Consider the following 20,993-nt stretch of genomic DNA (forward strand, 5'->3'; position numbering starts at 1 on the left):
AAAAGCTACAAAAATTCTTAGCATTGTCCTACTGATGCGTAAGCATAGGTTGGCTCGCCTGTGACTTCGCTTTTGCTTAGTACTTGCTTTTCCTAGGTTATGTGCGTCTACCCATGGTCTTTCCGGTGGCGAAGAATGCTTAGGCTATAGTAGACAATTGTCAGAACATCTCGCCGCGTCCACCAACTTCAATGCAATCGTACCAATTGAGCCGGAACGCTAAAAGGAACGCCGGGCCCGAGCGCCCCTCGACGGAGCAGAGCGGGAAAGGGGGAGGACACCAGGTGCCGCCGTAGCGCCCCAGGCGTTGCGTACGCCTCACGCGAGGGGAGAGTGCATCGCCGTGATGCCACGACACCCTCACTCTCGCGAGCCTGTTCTGCGCACGTTCCCTGTCCACGCAAGCTCTCGCCTTCGTTCTGACTGCGCCTCGGGTGGACGGCTGTGCCCTGTTACGTTTCGCCTACGACGCGCGGTTTAGCCGGCGCGATTGCAACAAAGCGGCAGACATTTTGGCCCGTTCGGCGTCGCCGCTACGCTCCCCGCCAGGCGTTTCCAGGCGTTTCCAGGCATGTTCCGATGCCACGTGTCTTCATGTGCGTGTGTGAGTGTATGTACCATTGTGCCCGACCGGCTGCGATGCGACAGCAGGGGGTCACCTTCTCCTCCCAGTCATTGTGCCCGACCAGAGGCGCTACGAGAGCCGAGGTTACCTTCTCCTTCCAGTCATTGTGCCCGACCAGAGGCGCTACGAGAGCCGAAGTTACCTTCTCCTCCCAGTCTTTGTGCCCGACCGGCGGCGCTACGACAGTGTGCGTCACCTTAGCCCATTGTACAATCACGTGCTCGTCTATTGAGGGGTTCCTTCTTGCCCTCAACTGCGAGAGTATAAAAACAGCTGCCCCCGGACGCCAAAAGGAAGGGCTCCGATTTCTTCTGTTGAGTAAAGTGCTCTCCCGTCTCTCTACTTCGGTCAACCTGTCCGCCAACTCTTTGCGATGTTAAAATAAACAAGTTGTTTTGTTGGTACCAGTCGACTCATGCTTTGCCGGGACCTTCGGATGCTTCCAGTTGTACCCCAGGCCGCCAGGCCAACGCTACCCTTGGGGCTTGCGACCCAGGTACAACCACGGGCGTCAGCGCCGAGTTCCCAACAAATCGTACCAGCGGGTACGACCACAACAACTCGTACCAGCGGTGCGATTCAAACAACTGTCTGCCAGCGGTGAGATCGCGACAACGGAGGCCAGCAGCAAAGAGATACAGTTGACTGTATGCTGAGCAGCTCAACAACGATCCGGGAGCAGTGCAACGAGCCCTGTGTGATGACTGGTTGCCTGCAGCGGAACGACTGCGCTGGACTCTTGGCTGCGAGGTTTGGTGAGTGCGGGACTTTCTTCTTCTGAGCTTTGCCAGGCTTTTGTTAGTGTCAGAAACAGAGCTGGTAATTGTGGTTGTCGTTGCTGCCGGGTTAGTTTGCGGCAAGACAATAGTAAGCAGTAGAGAAAGCAGCATTCAGAGCAGCCATGGATTTGAAGTCGTTGCGCAAACCGAAATTGCTGGAGCTTGCAAGAGAGTTGGGTCTGGATGTCTCAGACAAACTCAGAAAACCTGAACTGCTAAAGGCTATTCTTGAGTTAGAAGCTGAGGATGACGAGCTGTCGGAATGCCTTGAGACCATTGAGGAGAGGGAGACTGCAAAAAGACAGGAGCGCGAACTTAAAGAGCAAAAAGAAAAAGAAGAGCGCGAACTTAAAGAACAGAAAGAAAAAGAAGAGCGTGAACGTAAAGAACAGAAAGAGCGTGAGCAACAAGAGCGCGACCGTCAACACGCTTTGGAAATGAAGCGTCTCGAGATACAGATCGAACGCGCTCGTAATGGAAGTCAGGCACACGGTGCAGGAGAACGCGTATTGTTCAAAATGACTGACCTGATGCGGCCGTTTAAGCTTGGAGAGGACATTGGTTTGTTCCTGGTTAACTTTGAGCGAACGTGCGAGAAGCAGGGGTTCTCTCGGGAAACGTGGCCACAGCGCTTGCTCACTTTGTTACCCGGCGAGGCGGCCGACGTAGTCGCTCGCTTGGATAGAGAGGAGGCAGAGGATTTCGACAAAGTAAAATCGAGTCTGCTAAAAAAGTACCGGCTGTCTGCGGAGGCGTTCCGTCGGAAGTTTCGGGAAAATGAGAAAGGCAAAAGTGAGTCATACACAGAGTTTGCGTATAGGCTTATGTCAAACATGCAGGAGTGGCTCAAAGAAGAGAAAGCGTTTGGTGACCATGATAAAGTTCTGCAGTGCTTCGGGCTAGAACAGTTTTATAGTCGGTTACCGGAGAACGTGCGATACTGGGTCTTGGATAGGCCAGACGTTTGTACGGTGGCTAAAGCCGCTGAGCTAGCCGAGGAGTTTGTGACGCGTCGGGCTCGCGGAGCTAAGGACGGTCAAAAGGGTGAATTTGGCTCGAAGTTTGAGAGGCCGAAGTTCACACCCATGAGAGCAAAGGGGAACACGCGTAGTGCGGATGCGAGTGGAAGCAGTGCGACCGAACCTAAGGAGACGGCGGCAGCCGAAGCCGAACGCAGAAAGCGGTTCGAGATGAGGCAAGCGCGCGTTTGTTATACGTGCCAGAAGCCGGGTCACTTTTCGGCGCAGTGTCCGGAAACAACACCAAAAGTTGTGTTTTTTTCAATAGGCAGCACTGACGAGAACATGAAGCTTCTCGAGCCTTACATGCGAAACCTCCTCGTGAACGGGAAAGAGTGCCGAGTGCTTCGCGATTCCGCAGCTACAATGGATGTAGTTCACCCGTCTTACGTAGAACCCCATATGTTCACGGGCGAGTGCGCATGGATCAAGCAAGCCGTGGAAGCTCATAGCGTGTGTCTGCCGGTAGCAAAAGTGCTTATCGAAGGACCTTTCGGAGCGCTTGAGACGGAGGCGGCAGTGTCATCTATGCTGCCCCCCCAGTACCCGTACCTATTTTCAAACAGGTCCGATCACCTCCTGCGCGAGAAGGGGCTTTTGTTTGGTGAGGCTAGCGTTCAGGCCTTAACCAGGTCGAAGGTTCGGGAGCTCGCTGCAAAGGCGGTAGTTGCGGGGCCGACGTTATCGAACAATGAAAAAGGGTCAGAGGTGCAGCAAGCTGACGAACTGAATAAAATTGAGTCTGTAACGTTGAAGGCGCCAGATACTGGAGAGGAAATGCCCGATAAGGGAAAGTTAGAAGAGCTATCTACTGATTTGCTCATCGCGCCTACGTCAGACGGACTTGATAGGTTGCTAAAAGTCAGCCGGTCGGCTTTGATAGCCGAGCAAAGGAAGGATGGTAGCCTAGAAAACATACGCTGCAATGTCAAGGAAGGTATCGCCAGGAAAAATGCGCGTTTTGTGGAAAGAGGTGGAGTCCTGTACCGGAAGTATCTAGACCGCAGAGGAGTGGAGTTCGATCAGCTGATCGTTCCTCAATGCTATCGTCAGGATCTGTTGCGCTTGACGCATGGGGGTTCGTGGTCCGGACACCTAGGAGTTAAGAAAACTAAGGACCGTCTCTTGCAAGAGTACTATTGGCCAGGGTGTTTTCGGGACGCAGACCATTTCGTAAGGTCATGTGACACCTGTCAGCGGGTAGGCAAACCAGGGGACAAATCGAGGGCGCCGTTGAAATTGGTACCTATCATTACGGAGCCTTTTAGACGGCTCGTTATTGATACAGTGGGACCTCTGCCGGTAACAGCCACGGGGTACAGACACATTTTGACTGTGATCTGCCCAGCGACAAAGTTCCCTGAAGCAGTGCCGCTTAAAGAACTCAGCTCAGTTGAGACAGTCAATGCACTACTGTCCATATTTGCGCGAGTTGGTTTTCCTGCGGAAATCCAATCAGATCAGGGCACAGTGTTTACTAGCGCTTTGACGACAACTTTTCTCGAAAGGTGTGGGGTAAAGCTGTTACACAGCTCAGTGTACCACCCACAGTCGAATTCCGTTGAGAAGCTCCACTCAGTCATGAAGCGCGTGTTGAGAGCATTATGTTTTGAACATCAAACTGACTGGGAGCTGTGTCTGCCTGGGGTGATGTTTGCATTAAGGACCGCGCCGCATGCAGCTACGGGGTTTTCGCCAACTGAACTGGTGTACGGTCGCTCGCTTCGGTCTCCGCTTCGCATGCTTCGAGAATCATGGGAAGGCAGGGGCGACGACCCAGTCGTGGTGGAGTACGTGCTTAAGCTCCTCGAACGCTTAAGAAGGGCACAGGAGTTGTCAGGTGAAGCAATGGCAAAGGCCCAGCAGAGGGCCAAGGTTTATTATGATCGGACAGCCAGGGCCCGTCGTTTTGAGGTGGGCGATGAGGTCATGATATTGCGCACATCGCTAAACAACAAACTAGACGTGCAGTGGGAGGGCCCAGCACGAATTGTTCAGAAACTGTCGGACGTTAACTACGTGGTAAGTCTGCCAGGAAAGCGGAAAGCACAGCAAGTTTACCACTGTAATCTGCTCAAACCTTATAGACAAAGGGAAGCAGTGGTGTGCATGATGGTAAACGTTCCTGAAGAGCTTCCGGTCGAGCTTCCGGGACTAGGCTCAGTGACGAACAGGGAAGACACCGGTCAAGTCATTAGTGACCTTATCAGTAAAGCACCGCTGTCGCCTGAGCAGAAAACCGAACTACACCAGCTCTTACAAGAGTTGAAGGTCTGTTCTCTGAGAGGCCTGGTAGGACTTCTGTACTTACTCATGATATAGAACTTACCTCCCCAGAGCCAGTACGATCCAAGGCGTATCGGGTGTCACCCCGCCAGAGCGATATTATGGAGGCTGAGGTAAAGAAAATGCTACAGCTCGGTGTTATTGAGGCAGGTGAGAGTGATTATACCTCCCCTTTGATTTTAGTTGAGGTACCGGGCAAGGAACCTCGTCCTTGCGTCGACTACCGCAGGCTTAATTCCATCACTAAGGATCAAATTTATCCGATCCCTAACATCGAGGAGCGCCTTGAGAAAGTTAGTAGCGCTCAGTTTATTTCCACCCTAGATCTTGTCAGGGGTTATTGGCAGGTTCCACTCACAGAAGAGGCTAGTAGGTATGCGGCGTTCATTTCCCCAATGGGAACATTCCGTCCTAAAGTGTTGAGTTTTGGTTTGAAGAACGCGCCATACTGTTTTTCAAGCCTCATGGATAAAGTGTTGCGGGGACAGCAAGAATTCGCTTTACCGTATCTAGACGACGTAGCGATATTCTCCGCATCCTGGTCTGAGCATATGGCACACTTGCGGGCAGTGCTAACCCGCCTGCGCGAAGCGGGCTTGACAGTCAAGGCTCCTAAGTGCCAGTTAGCACAGGCCGAGGTTGTCTACCTCGGTCACGTGATTGGTCAGGGTCGTCGCCGCCCCTCTGAAATAAAGGTGGCCGCTGTGCGAGACTTCCCGCAACCGCGCACGAAGACCGATATTCGGTCGTTCTTAGGTGTCGCCGGCTTCTATCAGAGGTACATCCCCAGGTACTCTGATATCGCGGCTCCCCTGACGGATGCTCTAAGAAAGTCAGAGCCTCAAACAGTCGTCTGGGACAAGACAAAGGAAAGAGCTTTTAGCGCCCTAAAGAGTGCCCTAACAAGCCAGCCTGTGCTACGATCGCCAGACTATACAAAATAGTTCGTTGTTCAGTGCGATGCTAGTGAGCGAGGCATGGGCGTTGTACTGTGCCAACGGGAAAAGGGAGAAGTAGAACACCCCGTCCTGTATGCTAGTCGTAAGCTGACCAGTCGTGAGCAGGCGTATAGCGCCACCGAGAAAGAGTGTGCATGTCTCGTGTGGGCCGTTCAGAAATTGTCATGCTATCTAGCCGGCTCGAGATTTATCATTGAGACGGATCACTGCCCTCTCCAATGGCTGCAGACCATCTCTCCCAAAAATGGCCGCCTCCTGCGCTGGAGCCTCGCTTTGCAACAATATTCCTTTGAGGTGCCTTACAAAAAGGGGAGTCTCAACGGTAACGCCCATGGCTTAAGTCGAAGCCCCTAACGTAGGAATCAGCCTCAAAATTTTTTGTTACTGATGTTTTTCTTCCTGAGGCAGGATTGTTTAACATATTGCTTTTGTTTAGTGTTTCAAAGTGATGATATGCTTTCTAGTGCAATTTTCCAATTTGTGGACGCGTTCTGAGTGATGCTAGACTACTGTAAGGAACTAGGCAGTGGTATAAAAAGGGGAAAGAGCCTGGCAGGGCTTAGTGAGGGTTGTGCCGTGCTTGCTGACTGAGCGGTTGAGTTTCAGCGTAGTTCTAACGCTTGCCGGGAACGAGAACAAGAATGTGAACTCTCCCGAAGTCACTTTGCAGTGTCCTGTGCGAACCTGAACGAGAGAACGAGGCCTTCTCTGTGCGCTGCGCTCAAGAAACGTCGAGGGACGCCCGACTTCGGTTATGAGCATCATTGAGCGACATCCCTCCGGACAGCGGATGCAGTCCCCTGTCCATCGGGATCTCCTTCCCCCGGCGGGGCGGTCTGTTACGTTTCGCCTACGACGCGCGGTTTAGCCGGCGCGATTGCAACAAAGCGGCAGACATTTTGGCCCGTTCGGCGTCGCCGCTACGCTCCCCGCCAGGCGTTTCCAGGCGTTTCCAGGCATGTTCCGATGCCACGTGTCTTCATGTGCGTGTGTGAGTGTATGTACCATTGTGCCCGACCGGCTGCGATGCGACAGCAGGGGGTCACCTTCTCCTCCCAGTCATTGTGCCCGACCAGAGGCGCTACGAGAGCCGAGGTTACCTTCTCCTTCCAGTCATTGTGCCCGACCAGAGGCGCTACGAGAGCCGAAGTTACCTTCTCCTCCCAGTCTTCGTGCCCGACCGGCGGCGCTACGACAGTGTGCGTCACCTTAGCCCATTGTACAATCACGTGCTCGTCTATTGAGGGGTTCCTTCTTGCCCTCAACTGCGAGAGTATAAAAACAGCTGCCCCCGGACGCCAAAAGGAAGGGCTCCGATTTCTTCTGTTGAGTAAAGTGCTCTCCCGTCTCTCTACTTCGGTCAACCTGTCCGCCAACTCTTTGCGATGTTAAAATAAACAAGTTGTTTTGTTGTTACCGGTCGACTCATGCTTTGCCGGGACCTTCGGATGCTTCCAGTTGTACCCCAGGCCGCCAGGCCAACGCTACCCTTGGGGCTTGCGACCCAGGTACAACCACGGGCGTCAGCGCCGAGTTCCCAACAAATCGTACCAGCGGGTACGACCACAACAACTCGTACCAGCGGTGCGATTCAAACAGCCCCGACGGCTGTGCCGCAGGCCCTACGAAAACGAGCCGAGCTTCTCAACGCGCTCGCTTGCCCGCGAGGTGTTCGTAAGTCGAAGGACGCTCGGCAGCATTCAATTGGACATTGGGCCACCCCAACATCAGCAGTTGGCCCGCGCCGATATTTAAAGCTGGTCCACGTGCAAATTTCACGTTGGTCCATCCCCCAACTTTAAATTGGCCCACACCCAAATTTCAAGTTGGCCCGGCCCCAAATTTCAGATGGCTCACGTTCAAGTTTCAAGCGGGCCCACCTACAGATTTCAGCTGGCCCACCCCCTACTACGAGCTTCCGAATGCATTCTCCAAGGAGGCATACGTATCTCTATGGGTATGCTCTTTTCTTTTTTTTTTTGCTTTAAATTGCTCCTTATCGCTTACAAGCTGCCAGAACATCATCTCCATTTGCACTATCATAACGATTAAACGTCCTAACTTTGCAAAATACACATCGTGTGCAGATACAAGGTATTACAATTTTCGCATGACAGCGCAGGGGAACTCGCCAAAGAATGCTTACGCATTAAAATATTTCATGCCAACAGCACAGAACACTTCGAACATGTCTTTTAACACTCGCTGAGCATGCAAGCTTCTACATGCGCGCCAGTAGCTTACGTACAGCCCAGACCACATGTACGCTTGCCGATGCGCGCAGGTCTATACAGGAGACACGCGCCCACTCCTGGTGTGGTGGCGAGACGCCTTGGTAGACATCATTTCGTATCGAGCTATTGATTGCGCTTGAAAATGTACAATTTGGATTTGGCTACTATCCGTGCCTTCGAAAAAAGATGGTTCGTGAATTTCCGATTACATCTTAATACGCTTTGGATGATGCATCAGTGTTATCACAAACTTTAGAGCTAATGACATTTAACATCAAAGTGCAGGCGTCACTCGGTAGAGAATGCAGGATAGAATTTTCGTCAATAAATGTACAGAGGTTTCTATAGCGTCCACTGACGTTTAAACACATAACAGACATATGCTCTAAGCCACACGCGCAGTTTTCTAATATACATATTATATATATATATATATATATATATATATATATATATATATTGCTACGGCATGAGCCGGGCGAGAAGAAGAGGAAGAAGAAGTGAGCTGGTGCAGCCTCAGGACGCCATCTTGACTTTACCATCCATCTCGTCCCTTGAATAAAGCCGGTTTAACATTAACCGTAACAGTTTTGTGGTGGAGGTGCGGGGTACTTCGACCAAGACGACGGAGCTGCTGCAACAAGTGCCACGCCGGAGCCGACGTCTCGCTCGACTGCCTCCAACACCGCTTGAGATCCCGATGTCCCACAGCAGCGACGAACAGCCTTCTCTGGCAGCTCCAGTGCGAACAACCGGCGCCTGGATGCATCAGATGGAGCCCCGCCCTTTCTCTGGAAAATTCGGCGAAGACGTGGAGGAATGGCTCACCCACTACAAGCGTGTGAGCAAGTACAACGGCTGGAACTCCACGACTCAGCTCGACAATGTGGTTCTGTTCCTCACAGACACGGCGCTAGTGTGGTTCGAGAACCATGAAGATACGTTCACAACGTGGGACAGCTTCGTTACTCACCTCACAGAGTGCTTTGGCGATTCCACCACGAAACGGAAGCGGGCGGAGCAGACATTGCTTCAGCGCGCTCAAGTCCCAGGTGAGACCTGTACTACGTACATAGAGGCGATCCTGAAGCTTTGCAAGACTGTCAATCCTCGAATGTCCGAAGAGGACAAGGTTGGACACCTTCTCAAAGGCATAGCCGAGGATGTTTACAATTATTTAATCGGAAAGGAGAGTCTCGCCTCGGTCGCCGACCTCATCAAGCATTGCCGCACATTTGAGGCCTTGAAGCTGCGCCGTATCACGCCAAAGTTTGGCAGGCTAGCAAATGTCACAACGGTGGCAAGCGTTGACGAAAACGACAACTACAGCTTTCAATTTGACCTTGCGGCAACTATAAGGCAAATTGTCCGCGAAGAACTTGAACGACACACTAAAGGGGCGGATGTCGAACAGCTTGGTTGCGCTTCCAACCAACCTCAAGAACATGCATCTGCTGTGTCAGCATTGTCTGTCATGCCAGGCGTCGCAGACTGTCGAGGTGATCAGCTGCGACAGCACCGACGTACCGTTCCCGACGACATGACGCACGATCAACGAACTCGTCGAGCTACCACCACGAATCGGAATTCGGAAGATCGCGTTTATTATTCGCAGCGTCCCAGGGTTGACTCCGAGGCATACAACATCGGTCGCGCATCTCCTGTATGTTACAGCTGTGGCGCCTCAGGACACATTGCTCGTTTTTGTCGCCGGCGCCGACAGACAACAACATATGGCCCACCACCAACTTGGCCTAATTTTGGACGTGATAGTTATGACGACCGTTGGCCGATAGACCCTGCAAACACCACAGGCGCGTCACCTCGGAATACCTTCCGTCAGTATAGTAGAAGGAGTGGCTCGCCAGCTTCTGACCGCAGCCTGACGCCCCCAACCAGTCGCCAACGCCGTTCACCGTCACCACGGCGACGTGCTACGTCTCCACCGCCCTCGGGAAACTAGCCGGCGCGGCCGATGGAGGTAAGGTCGCCGGACAGTCTGTGTATCTGCGAAATACTCCTCTGCCTATTATGATGGTGAAGAACAAAGTGCGTGTGTTAATTGATAGTATACCTGCAACAGCATTAGTGGATACTGGTGCTACCGTTTCCGTCATGAGTGTGACTTTCAAAGAGAGGCTGGGTAGGAAAGTTATGTTCCCGTGGAATGATGGTGTGACGTTTCGTGGTGTCAGCGGAGAGTGCCTAGTTCCCCTTGGTATTTGTGTTGCAAGTGTTTTATTCGGAGGAGAAGATCTTAAAACAGAATTTCTCGTACTACCGCGATGCACTCATGATGTGATTCTCGGGATTGACTTTCTTCAGGATTGTGGTGCATCCGTTAACTGTGGCACAGGCGAAATTACTTTGAATAGCGCGCTTCTCGCCACCCTTGCCGACACATCCTTACCAGTGAAAAACTATTGTGTTGTTTCGAACGATTTGCTGCTACCGCCTTGGTCGCTGTCACGTATCCCTGTCAATTTCGCTGCTGCCGACCTTTCATCGTTTGACGCGCAAGTCCAGCCACTTACGTCGAGCTGCGCAAAGAAAGATGTACTTGTACCACGCTCTGTCGTGAGAGTAGTGAATGGCGCCTCCAATTTATGGGCTTTCAATTGTTCTTGCGTCCCTGCCGTTCTCCCGCGTGATATGAAGCTTGCTGAATTTGATGAGATTACTTACAGCTCCATTACAGTTCTAAGCGAGGAGGAGCAGTCTCATACTAGCGATCCCCAAAGAAGCATTTCTGAAGAGCAGATCCTACGAATGATCAACAAGGCACTGCCCTCACATGAGCGCCGCGCTCTCGCACAAGTTTTGTGGGCACATCTTTCTGTGTTCGATTTCACACAAGGCGACAAGCAGGCTTCACTCCCGCGTTCTCGTGCTCGCCACAGAATTGACACCGGATCTGCGCAACCCATTCGGCAAAAGCCTTACCGCGTTTCTTCAGCAGAGAGGACAGTTATTGCTGAACAGGTGAAAGACATGCTGCGGAAAAGTGTTGTCCAAGAGTCTTCTAGTCCGTGGGCAGCACCAGTAATCTTAGTAAAGAAGAAGGATGGATCGTGGCGGTTTTGCGTTGATTACAGGAAACTGAATGCGGTCACCAAAAAGGATGTGTATCCGCTTCCTAGAATTGATGATGTCATCGACTGTCTACATTCCGCTGCCTACTTTTCATCACTGGATTTGCGATCGGGGTATTGGCAGATACCCATGCATCCAGACGATAAGGAGAAAACGGCCTTCGTGACACCAGACGGTCTTTATGAATTTAACGTTATGCCGTTCGGCCTTTGTAACGCGCCAGCAACATTCGAACGATTCATGGATACTATCCTCCGAGGACTTAAATGGGAAATTTGTTTGTGCTACCTCGATGATGTGGTGATTTTTGGCAGCACATTGAGTGAACATAACAGCCGTCTCAATCTTGTTCTGGATTGTGTCAAACAAGCCGGCTTGATCCTAAATTCCAAAAAATGTCGTTTTGGAGAAACCGAGACGTTAGTACTTGGGCATCTGGTCGACAAAAACGGTGTGAGGCCAGATCCACGGAAGATTGAGGCAGTCAGCTCCTTCGAAGCACCGAAGTCAGTGCGGGAGTTGAGGAGTTTCTTGGGCCTGTGCTCGTATTTTCGGCGCTTCGTCCCAAGATTCGCCGACGTGGTGTACCCCCTAACATGTCTTCTCCAAAAAGCCGTCCCTTTCAACTGGACATCGGCTTGCGACGACGCGTTCCGTCAGCTAAAATTTCTACTAACATCAGGGCCCATATTGCGTCACTTCGATGCATGCGCACCTACGGAAGTGCACGCTGATGCCAGTGGCATCGGCATCGGCGCCGTACTTGTGCAACGTCATCAAAGAGCTGAACACGTTGTGACTTATGCTAGTCGCTCTTTGACTAAGGCGGAGCGCAATTACACTGTGACCGAGCAAGAATGCTTGGCAGCTGTTTTCGCTGTCCACAAATTTCGACCTTATATCTACGGACGCCCGTTCACTATCATTACTGACCACCACGCGTTGTGCTGGTTGGTGAATCTCCGTGACCCGAGTGGACGACTGGCACGTTGGGCTCTTCGACTGCAGGAGTACGACTTCGTTATTTCCTACAAGTCCGGGCGTCGCCACGCAGATGCGGACTGTCTCTCCCGCCTTCCTCTGACGACGACGGAGTGTGACGAAGACAATTTTGATGACTGTTTTGCTCCCATTTCTTCTACATTCCCAGACTCGATGACTTTCAAAGCAGAGCAGGAAAATGATATTGGTTTGGAACCTCTATTTGTGGCCGCATCGCGTCCTGGAGCCACCGGTCGATTTTGTGTCCGTGACGGCCTGCTTTACAAGACCAATTATTCGGTTAAAGGCGCACGCTTCCTTCTGGTGGTGCCGCAGAGTCTGCGAACGGACATACTGAGAGCCATGCACAACGATGTAACCTCTGGCCATCTAGGATTCATAAGAACTTTGAACCGGACACAGGAGCGTTTTTACTGGCCCAGAATGCGGGACACGGTCAAGCACTAAGCCGCCAGTTGCGAACAATGTCAACGCTACAAGCGCCCTACGACCGCTCCGCCAGGTCTTCTCCAACCTCTGCCGCCGCCTCGCCTGCCATTTGAACAAGTGGGTATCGATCTTCTGGGCCCATTTCCCCGATCATCTAACGACAACCGATGGGTGATCGTATGTGTCGACCATCTGACCCGTTACGCGGAAACGGCGGCCGTGCCATCTTCAACAGCTGCGTCCGTTGCAACGTTTTTGCTTCGATTCATTATTCTTCGGCATGGTCCCCCCCGTGTGATCATTAGCGATCGCGGTCGTCAGTTCGTTGCGGACGCCGTAGAAGAACTGCTCCGTCTCTGCAGTTCGCAGTTCCGTCATTCAACGCCTTATCACCCTCAGACAAATGGGCTTGTAGAACGTACGAACAGAACTCTAACTAACATGCTGGCCATGTACGTATCTTCCGATCACAAGGACTGGGATGACGTACTCCCCTTCATCACCTATGCGTATAATACTGCAAAGCATGAGACGACCGATTACAGTCCTTTTTATCTCCTTTACGCACGTTCACCGCTAAGCTGCATTGACACTATACTACCGTTTGACTTTCACAGCGAGTACTCTGTTGCCAAGACGCTTTGTCTTGCCGAAGAAGCCCGGCGTATCGCTCGTCTTCGTACTGTGGCATCGCAAGACCGATCGAAAGAGCGCTATGACAGCCGACACCAGTCTGTCTCGTACGCCAAAGGAGACTTTGTGTGGTTGTGGACTCCTCAACGTAAACGTGGCTTATGCGAAAAGTTTTTACCTCAGTACACGGGCCCATTCGTCATCGTAGATCGCTTGAGTGACTTGACCTACGTAGTGGCACGCTTGACGTCGACTGGTCGTCGGTCTAGCCGGACCCAGTTAGTACATGTTGCCCGTCTTAAGCGGTTTCACCCTACGCTTTCCGAGTGATTTGGACTTGCCCAGCGGGCTTCGTCTGGCAACCGGGGATTGCTACGGCATGAGCCGGGCGAGAAGAAGAGGAAGAAGAAGTGAGCTGGTGCAGCCTCAGGACGCCATCTTGACTTTACCATCCATCTCGTCCCTTGAATAAAGCCGGTTTAACATTAACCGTAACAATATGAATTTTTACAACTGCTGTGATAAAGCCGAGTTTGAAATTTTCGCTTCAACAAGTGCAACCGCCGCGGTTTTTGTGGTGAACAACGGACCACACAGTAATGATATCTTTATTACGCCTACGTGTTCTGACCGCGCCATGGCGGTTAATCTCAGTGCCAAACCGCAGGGAGGCGAGTGTTTTGATTAGTTTCGCTGAATATGCTAGCATCTTAAAGATTGCCTTTATTATTGGTGCCTATGGGTGCTTTTGGTTTATATCCTTTCATTCACTATTATTTAGTGACACGCGCGTCGGTCAAGCTGCCGCAGGACAAAGCCACTCCGCACCACGCATCAAGGCCAAGCAAGCAGACGAGCGCGTATTCTAGCCCGGTCGCGCGCGCAGACACACAAACACACACATACAAAAACAACGAAGAAAATGGTGCGCTATACACAATGCGTGGCTCCAGGCAAGGTGGCGGCTTTCCAGCCCGAGCGGCCATACATGTCTGAAACAGATCTTCGAGCTTCGACGCGCACGGTCTATACCGCACCGTCTACGCATGTGTAGGCGCGCAGGCGTGAGCTTAGGCGCTACGGTCAGTGTACGTGTGGTTTGGCTTTAAGGTACAAAAGGCGGAGCACAAGGCAGAATCTTTACAAGTCCTAATTTCATCCATTTTTTAGCTGAGCCCCGTATCACTCGTGATCAATTGCATCATCTACAAGATGCGCTTCTCTGAAACGACCGAAGGTAGGTGCATATTAAAAAAAATTGAAATGAGCATCATCTATTCTGTCCATTTCACTTTACCACTCGCTGACTTTGTCATCTAATTCCTAAGTTGTAAATGAGCGGATGTGGGCCTTCTTTGTTGCAGTAAAAAAAGAAAAATGCTGCAGCGAACGCGAGCTGATGTGAGAGGAGCAGCACAGTCCCCAAAGTAAGCGAGGTTACAACCAAAAGAAATAGCGCGTCAACTTCAAATATCCCACCTTTATCGAATTTTTCTACAACCTAGCACTTGGAAGATCTGAGAACCTTTTACGAGTCATTAGATGTAATTAGCAAATAGTATGCCTCTAACATGACACGGTCAGCTTTGTGAGAGGTAGAACCTCGCGACATTCAACTTCATTAACATGAGGAGGAAGGATAGGGTGCAGCATGAGGAAGACAAGACGGATAGGAGTAGACGCACACAGCACGCTCCTGTCTGTCTTGTCTTCTTCGCGCTATAGCTACGGTTACGAGCAAACAACAATCAACAAAAAACAAGCAAAACTTAAGAGGAAGATTTAGCTATGGCCCAACTCCGGCGCGGTCTATTCAAATACATGTTAAACGCAAAAGCGCTTTTCTGGGATAACCACTGGAGCAATTTTAACGAAATTTGCTGCATCTGAGAGAGAAAGCTAAACTCTGGTGACTGTTGCAAGACTTAGGACGTGAATTTTATTCAACGAATTTTCAAAAATTTGAAAGTTCGAAACATATAGAAGCACGAAGTTTACGAATTAATAGCTCTCCATCAAGAACAGATATCGCGGTTCTGTCAACGGCATCCATTAGATCATTCAAATCGGACAAATTCGATCTGTCAATTTATGTATTACGCGAATTCGTTACGTTGGGTACAAGGGTCTTGCAAGAACTCCATTTACACATTATTAAATTTTTTTAGAACCATGTGTGGCATATTAATTTTGTGCGCTTTAGATGTACTATGAGATGCAATTCACAGAATTGTGGTTTCATTTTTCATTGCTGAGTTACGGAGTTGTAAACTTGATAGTTCCGTTTTCTGAAAATTTGCGACTTTTGCCAATTTTTAGTAAAAAAATTGACGACCTAAATCAGAAATTCGAAACCAATAGTCGCTAGATTTAGTCTTTCTTTTAAATGCAACAAACCTCGTCATGTTTGGTGCAGTGGTTGCCGAGTATTAGGTAGGAGCACCAAAGCTTCTCTTAAGAGGAAGCTTTAGCTCGGGCCCAACTCCGACGCGGCCTATTCAAATACATGTAAAACGCAAAAACAATTTTCTGAAATAACCCCTGGACCGATTTTAATGAAATTTGTTTTATTTGAGAGATAATGTTAAATTCTAGTGACTGTTGAAAGCGGAATTCCGATTTAGGGCTTGAATTTTGTTAAAATGATTTTCGACTTTTCGACCATTTGAAAAAAAAATAGAAGCACGAAGTTTACAAATGCATAGCTCTGCATCAAGAACAGATATCGCGGTCCTGAAAACGGCATCCATTAGATCATTGAAAGCGGACAAATTCAATATGTAATTTTACATCTTACGTGAATTTTTTACGTTGGTTACAAGGGTTCTGCAAAAGCTGTATTTCCATATTAGTAATTTTTTGTATATTCATGTGTAACACATCAATTTTGTCCGCTTTAGATGCACTATTAGATGCAATTAACAGAATTGTAGTATCATTTTTCGTTGTTGAGTTACGTAGTTGTAAACTTGATAGTTTCATTTTTATTAATATTCAAATTTTTGCCAATTTTTTATAAAAACAATGAGGACTCAAATCGAAAATTCAAAACCAACAGTCACTAGATTTTAAGTTTTTCTTTTAAATGCAATAAACCTCGGCACGTTTGGTGCAGTGGTTGCCGAGAAAAACGAATTGTCCTTTTGCATGTATTTAGATAGGAGCACCAAAGCTTCTCTTAAGTTTCCACGCTAGCAGAATACAAAAGAGACAAAGAAAACAAGCCTCACTTATATTCGTAAGGTTTTTCTTCTCGGGTTTTTCTTCATCGCGAACGGACGTTTGAAACGCCGAGAGAAGCTCAGTGGGCCTCCTTGTTTAGAATTAACAAAAAATGGCTGTCGTTACTAGTCCTGTCCAGCATCGGCGGACACGCAATCTATTCAGCTCGATCTAAAGCGTGACGAGATTCCGCGAAAAACTTCAAACTATTCGCGAAAGAGCGCGCATCGTGCCAGAGGGTCAACGGCCTCACGCGTCGTCGAAACCACACTGTTCCTTTCCGAACGTCGCGCCTAGTTCCCCCCCCCCCCCCCCCCACGGCCTCTCCTCTTTCCTACCTACTCCGATCTTTGTTGGCGCAGCCGCCTGCAGAGCTTGCTTTTCCGCACTGTGACCCATTGTGCGGAGAAGCCCAACGCGCGCAGATAGCTCCGAAAAAAAACTGAGAAAGAAAAACTCCATCGACCCCGACGGCTGTGCCGCAGTTATCGAGCGCGTCGAGTCGGAATGGCGCGAAGAGTGAGAAACCGTAAAGGAACAGAGCCAACAATGCGGGTATGCGGGGCGTAAAGGAGACGGTGATTTCTAGCGCTATTTTTCTCCCGGCGGTCTATTACGGGAGCGCGCGGTCAAAAGAGCCTCTGCGTCCGTACTTCGAGCGAGTGAGAAGAACGGCATGCTGCCAATAAGAATTCTGCGTTCGCGTCGAAGCAGCACTTAGTGCTAGTCGCGTTGCAGTTCTTCGCGCGCTTCGCTCCACTACGGTAAGCTTGTGAGGAAATAAAGTGTAGTGAAAAAAAAAAGGGGGGGGGGGGAATGACAGAGGTGAGAATTGAGAGGTGTTCACATACGTGAATGGGAATTTTTATTGTCAGTGTGCGTTGAGTGTCGTCTCCCTCGATCATATAGGGTGTTGCACGTAACTTGAACCAAGGATTAAAAAAAATAAGTAGTTAGTCGCAGCTGAACGAAACCAATGTCACATGTTTTGCCGTCATGAGGCGCTCCATACAGTACTTTTCATATTCCGGTTAATTGGGTAATTAACTAAGGTGAATTATGCAAAAATATTAATATTCATTTTAGGGCCAAGCGCGTTTCGTTACGTTCTAGAGGGGATTCAGAAACGACCGATCCATTTTTTTTTTTTTTTTGGCAGCGTACATGTTGCGTGGTTATTTTGTTTCGGTGTTTAAAGAAAGTGCACCGAAATATGAAATAATAAATAACACCACGCGGCTGCGCTCTTGCGCTACCTTATTGCAGCGCTCTCAACCGTGCGTCGAGGCTATCGCTTATCAGGGACGACGGCGCTTCCTTTCCGTGTGCCACCGTCAACGATGCTGACGCACTGCGAAGTCGATGTCTAGAGCCGCGGCCGCTTACTTCGCTACGCGCACACGGTTACTTCACATGGAGCGGGGTAATTTTTTTTTAATTATGGGTTTTTACGTGCCAAAACCACTTTCTGATTAAGAGGCACGCCGTAGTGGAGGACTCCGGAAATTTTGACCACGGGGTTCTTTAACGTGCACCTAAATCTAAGTACACGGGTGTTTTCGCATTTCGCCCCCATCGAAATGCGGCCGCCGTGGCCGGGATTCGATCCCGCGACCTCGTGCTGAGCAGCCTAACACCATAGCCACTGAGCAACCACGGCGCGCTCCAATACGGTAGGGCACGAGCGCAGTCACGTGGTTTTGTTTCATATTTCGCGGGCTTTCTACAAACGCCGAAAAAAATCACCACGCAGCGTGTACGCTGCCATAAAAAAATTGGCATCAGTCGTTTCTGAATCCCCTCAAGAATGTAACGAAACGCACTTGGCTCTAAAGTAAATATTAAAAATTTTGCAGAATTCATTTCAGTTAACTAATAAAGCGGAATATGAAATAAGTAGCGCCACATGACGGCAAACCATACGCCGTTGGTTTCATTCAGCTGCGGCTAACCACTTTTTCTTTTTCATTCCTTGGTTCAAGTTACGTGACACCCCCTGTATATTTATATCGGCGAGAAGACAATGATGATTGAAGACAGTGGCAGACGGAAACAAGGTCAGCTTTTAGAAAACCCTCTAAGACGGCATACACAACGGCTTTAACAAAGTAAATAATTAAATGTCCGGGAAACGTGTGGTTGAGAAATAACCAAATGAGGGGAATTTCATCAACGTACACACACACACACACACACACACACACACACACACACACACACACACACACACACACACACACACACACACACACACACACACACACATATATATATATATATATATATATATTCTTTTATTTCGCGAAATAACAGCAATACCACGCAGTAGCTGACTGAAGAACAATACCCCTTTGAGCATTATACAGACCCCCCGAGAGAGGCCCCACAGTAGTGTTTCGAAGTTACTTTTGGGGCGTTTCGCCTCACGGGGCAAAATACGAGGGGCGTTCAATAAAGAGTTTCTCCGACCCACTCGTTGTTGGATGAAAAGCACGAAAGTTGGCATATTTATTTATCTTCTACGGAGCTGTTGCCGACAGCCACGCACTTTTGCCACCGTTTTACGCAGCTGCGGATACTATTCTTGTAGAAGTGGTCAGTCATGACTTCGGTGATACGCGTGTCGTGATCGGGAAACTGCCTGCGTTTGGAAAAGTAACTTCATTATGGGAAAGAAGTGGAAATTCGAGGGCGCAAGGTCGGAGATTACGACGGATGGCGAAGAATTTCATATCCACAGGAACGCGTTTACATTTGCGCAACACGGGAGTTGTGTGCAGGAGCATTATCTTGCAAGAGCAGGACGCCTTTTCACAACGTACGCCTGGTGATTTTGTTGAATTCTCCTAATTTTTGTCAGCAGGTTAGCATAGTAGGTCTCCGTTACATGTGGCACCTTTCAGCTGGCAATCTGTATGCGCAGTTTCCTGCTGACTAAAAAAGAAGAAGAAAAAACAACTGTCAGCATCACCTTGCTAGCTTGAGGTTGCGTGCGCGCCGTTTTGGGAGTGGTGAGTCGTGTAGCACTTCCATTGTCTAGAGTGGAATTTACTTTCTAGTTCATACCATGTTTCATCCACTCTAAATCAATCACCGCAAGTCGGCCGAGTTCGAAATAATTGTGCTAAAGAAACGAGAACAAAGAACGATACACAAGGACAAGCGCTTGTCCTTGCGTATCGTTCTTTGTCTCCGTTTGTTTAGCGCAAAGCTCCCCGATTGGTCACCTTGGTTTCTAAGGCGCATAGCCAAAAATGCAGCTTATGGGTCACTGGGTCGTTCTCGTGAAAAGCAGAAAGCAAGCGAGCAAGCCAACGCGCTGACACGTTCCTGAATAGTACTTTTTTTGTGTATCCTCTTGAATCGTTACGCGGTGATCTTGCAAATGAGTGTCTGCACTTTTGTAAGAGTATCCCCATCAATGACTGAATGAGGCCGACCGGGAGTGAGTGTCGTTTAGACCAAGTTCCGCCCGCATTTGAACTGCCGATGCGCATCGCCTAACGACGTCACACGATGAAACATCCGTCTCGCACACACTCTTTATTTCTTGGAAAATTTGTCGGGGTGTATTGCCTGTGAAATTAAGAACGTTATTAGCTGTCCTGTACGCCACTAGCTCCCCGCTACCGCCTTCCTCCGTTTTCAGACGGACGAAACAAGAATAGCGATTAGGAAGGAGCCGAATATTTTTTTATCTAGTCTAAAGAGATGTACGCCAATAGCAGGGTGTGAAAATTCTTTAATGCACACCAAATTGAAGTGGGTCGGGGGACATATTTATTGAAGAACACTCATATAATTCGACAATAAATGAGACACCAAGAGCAAAAACAACAAAAAAAAGGAGAAGAGGAAATGTTGTGCAATGCACAACTGCTGCACAACTGCTGCACAACAACACATGTTTGAATAGCTCGAAAAAGCGCAGACTGCATTATTTCTGGCGCAACTTGCGTTTCTAAGAGAAGCACTCTTTCGGTACAGTGCGTCAGCAGATTCTGCGATACATGTGCCGGAGCGCCATCAAAGCAGACTAGGGCGTTTAGGATGAGAGAGAAACAACATAATAGGCTGAGCGTAGGCCCGTCCTCGCTTGCCGGCGATCGACTGTCGCGTGTTAGGCATATTCTTTCCGTCGTTCGGACAAAACTTGCCGAGTTTGAAAATAAAAAATCGCTTCGTGCATAGCATAGAAAGAAAGCGCCTCGCGTTAATTAAACCGCGTGTGGTATCAAACTCGCCGTGCTCTTCAACATCTACGCAGCAGAGATAAAGTGACAGAATAATGCTCGACAACGTCTAAAGCGTCAACATTATCTAGATCCGAGCTTCAGTTATCGAGAAATTGAGGTAAAATGTAGGACACAAGACATTCTACTAGGCCGATGACGAAGGTACTCCTTACTATAATACCGTCATTAGTACTCAATCACTCCTAAATAAAGGTGCATTGCATTAAAACGTGGAAGAAAATCCTATTTGTCGCGTTCTACTCTATCTTTGGAAAAAAAAATATTTCATTGACGTCACCCTTTACAACGACGCGGTCGGTCGAAAGGTTACGTCCTAGCTCGACTATGCGCCGCCTGTAGCCTCTTGTTTCAGTAGCTTGATTATCGCGTAGTGCCGACCTGTTTTGTTGTTCCGCGAAACCCACACAAACTGCAAGTAGCAGAGAATGTGGCCCACGTTGATATCGCGGGATGCTG

General features: G+C 49.4%; 1 protein-coding gene across 1 annotated transcript in view; it reads right to left on the minus strand.

The window, feature by feature from the left end:
- LOC142584845 (uncharacterized) overlaps positions 1-20,993 on the minus strand; it is a 267,498-nt gene that overhangs the window by 137,055 nt on the left and 109,450 nt on the right. The gene's annotated exons all lie outside the window — the stretch shown is intronic.

The sequence above is a fragment of the Dermacentor variabilis genome, chromosome 6 (assembly GCF_050947875.1).
Source record: "Dermacentor variabilis isolate Ectoservices chromosome 6, ASM5094787v1, whole genome shotgun sequence".
Classification (NCBI taxonomy): domain Eukaryota; kingdom Metazoa; phylum Arthropoda; class Arachnida; order Ixodida; family Ixodidae; genus Dermacentor; species Dermacentor variabilis.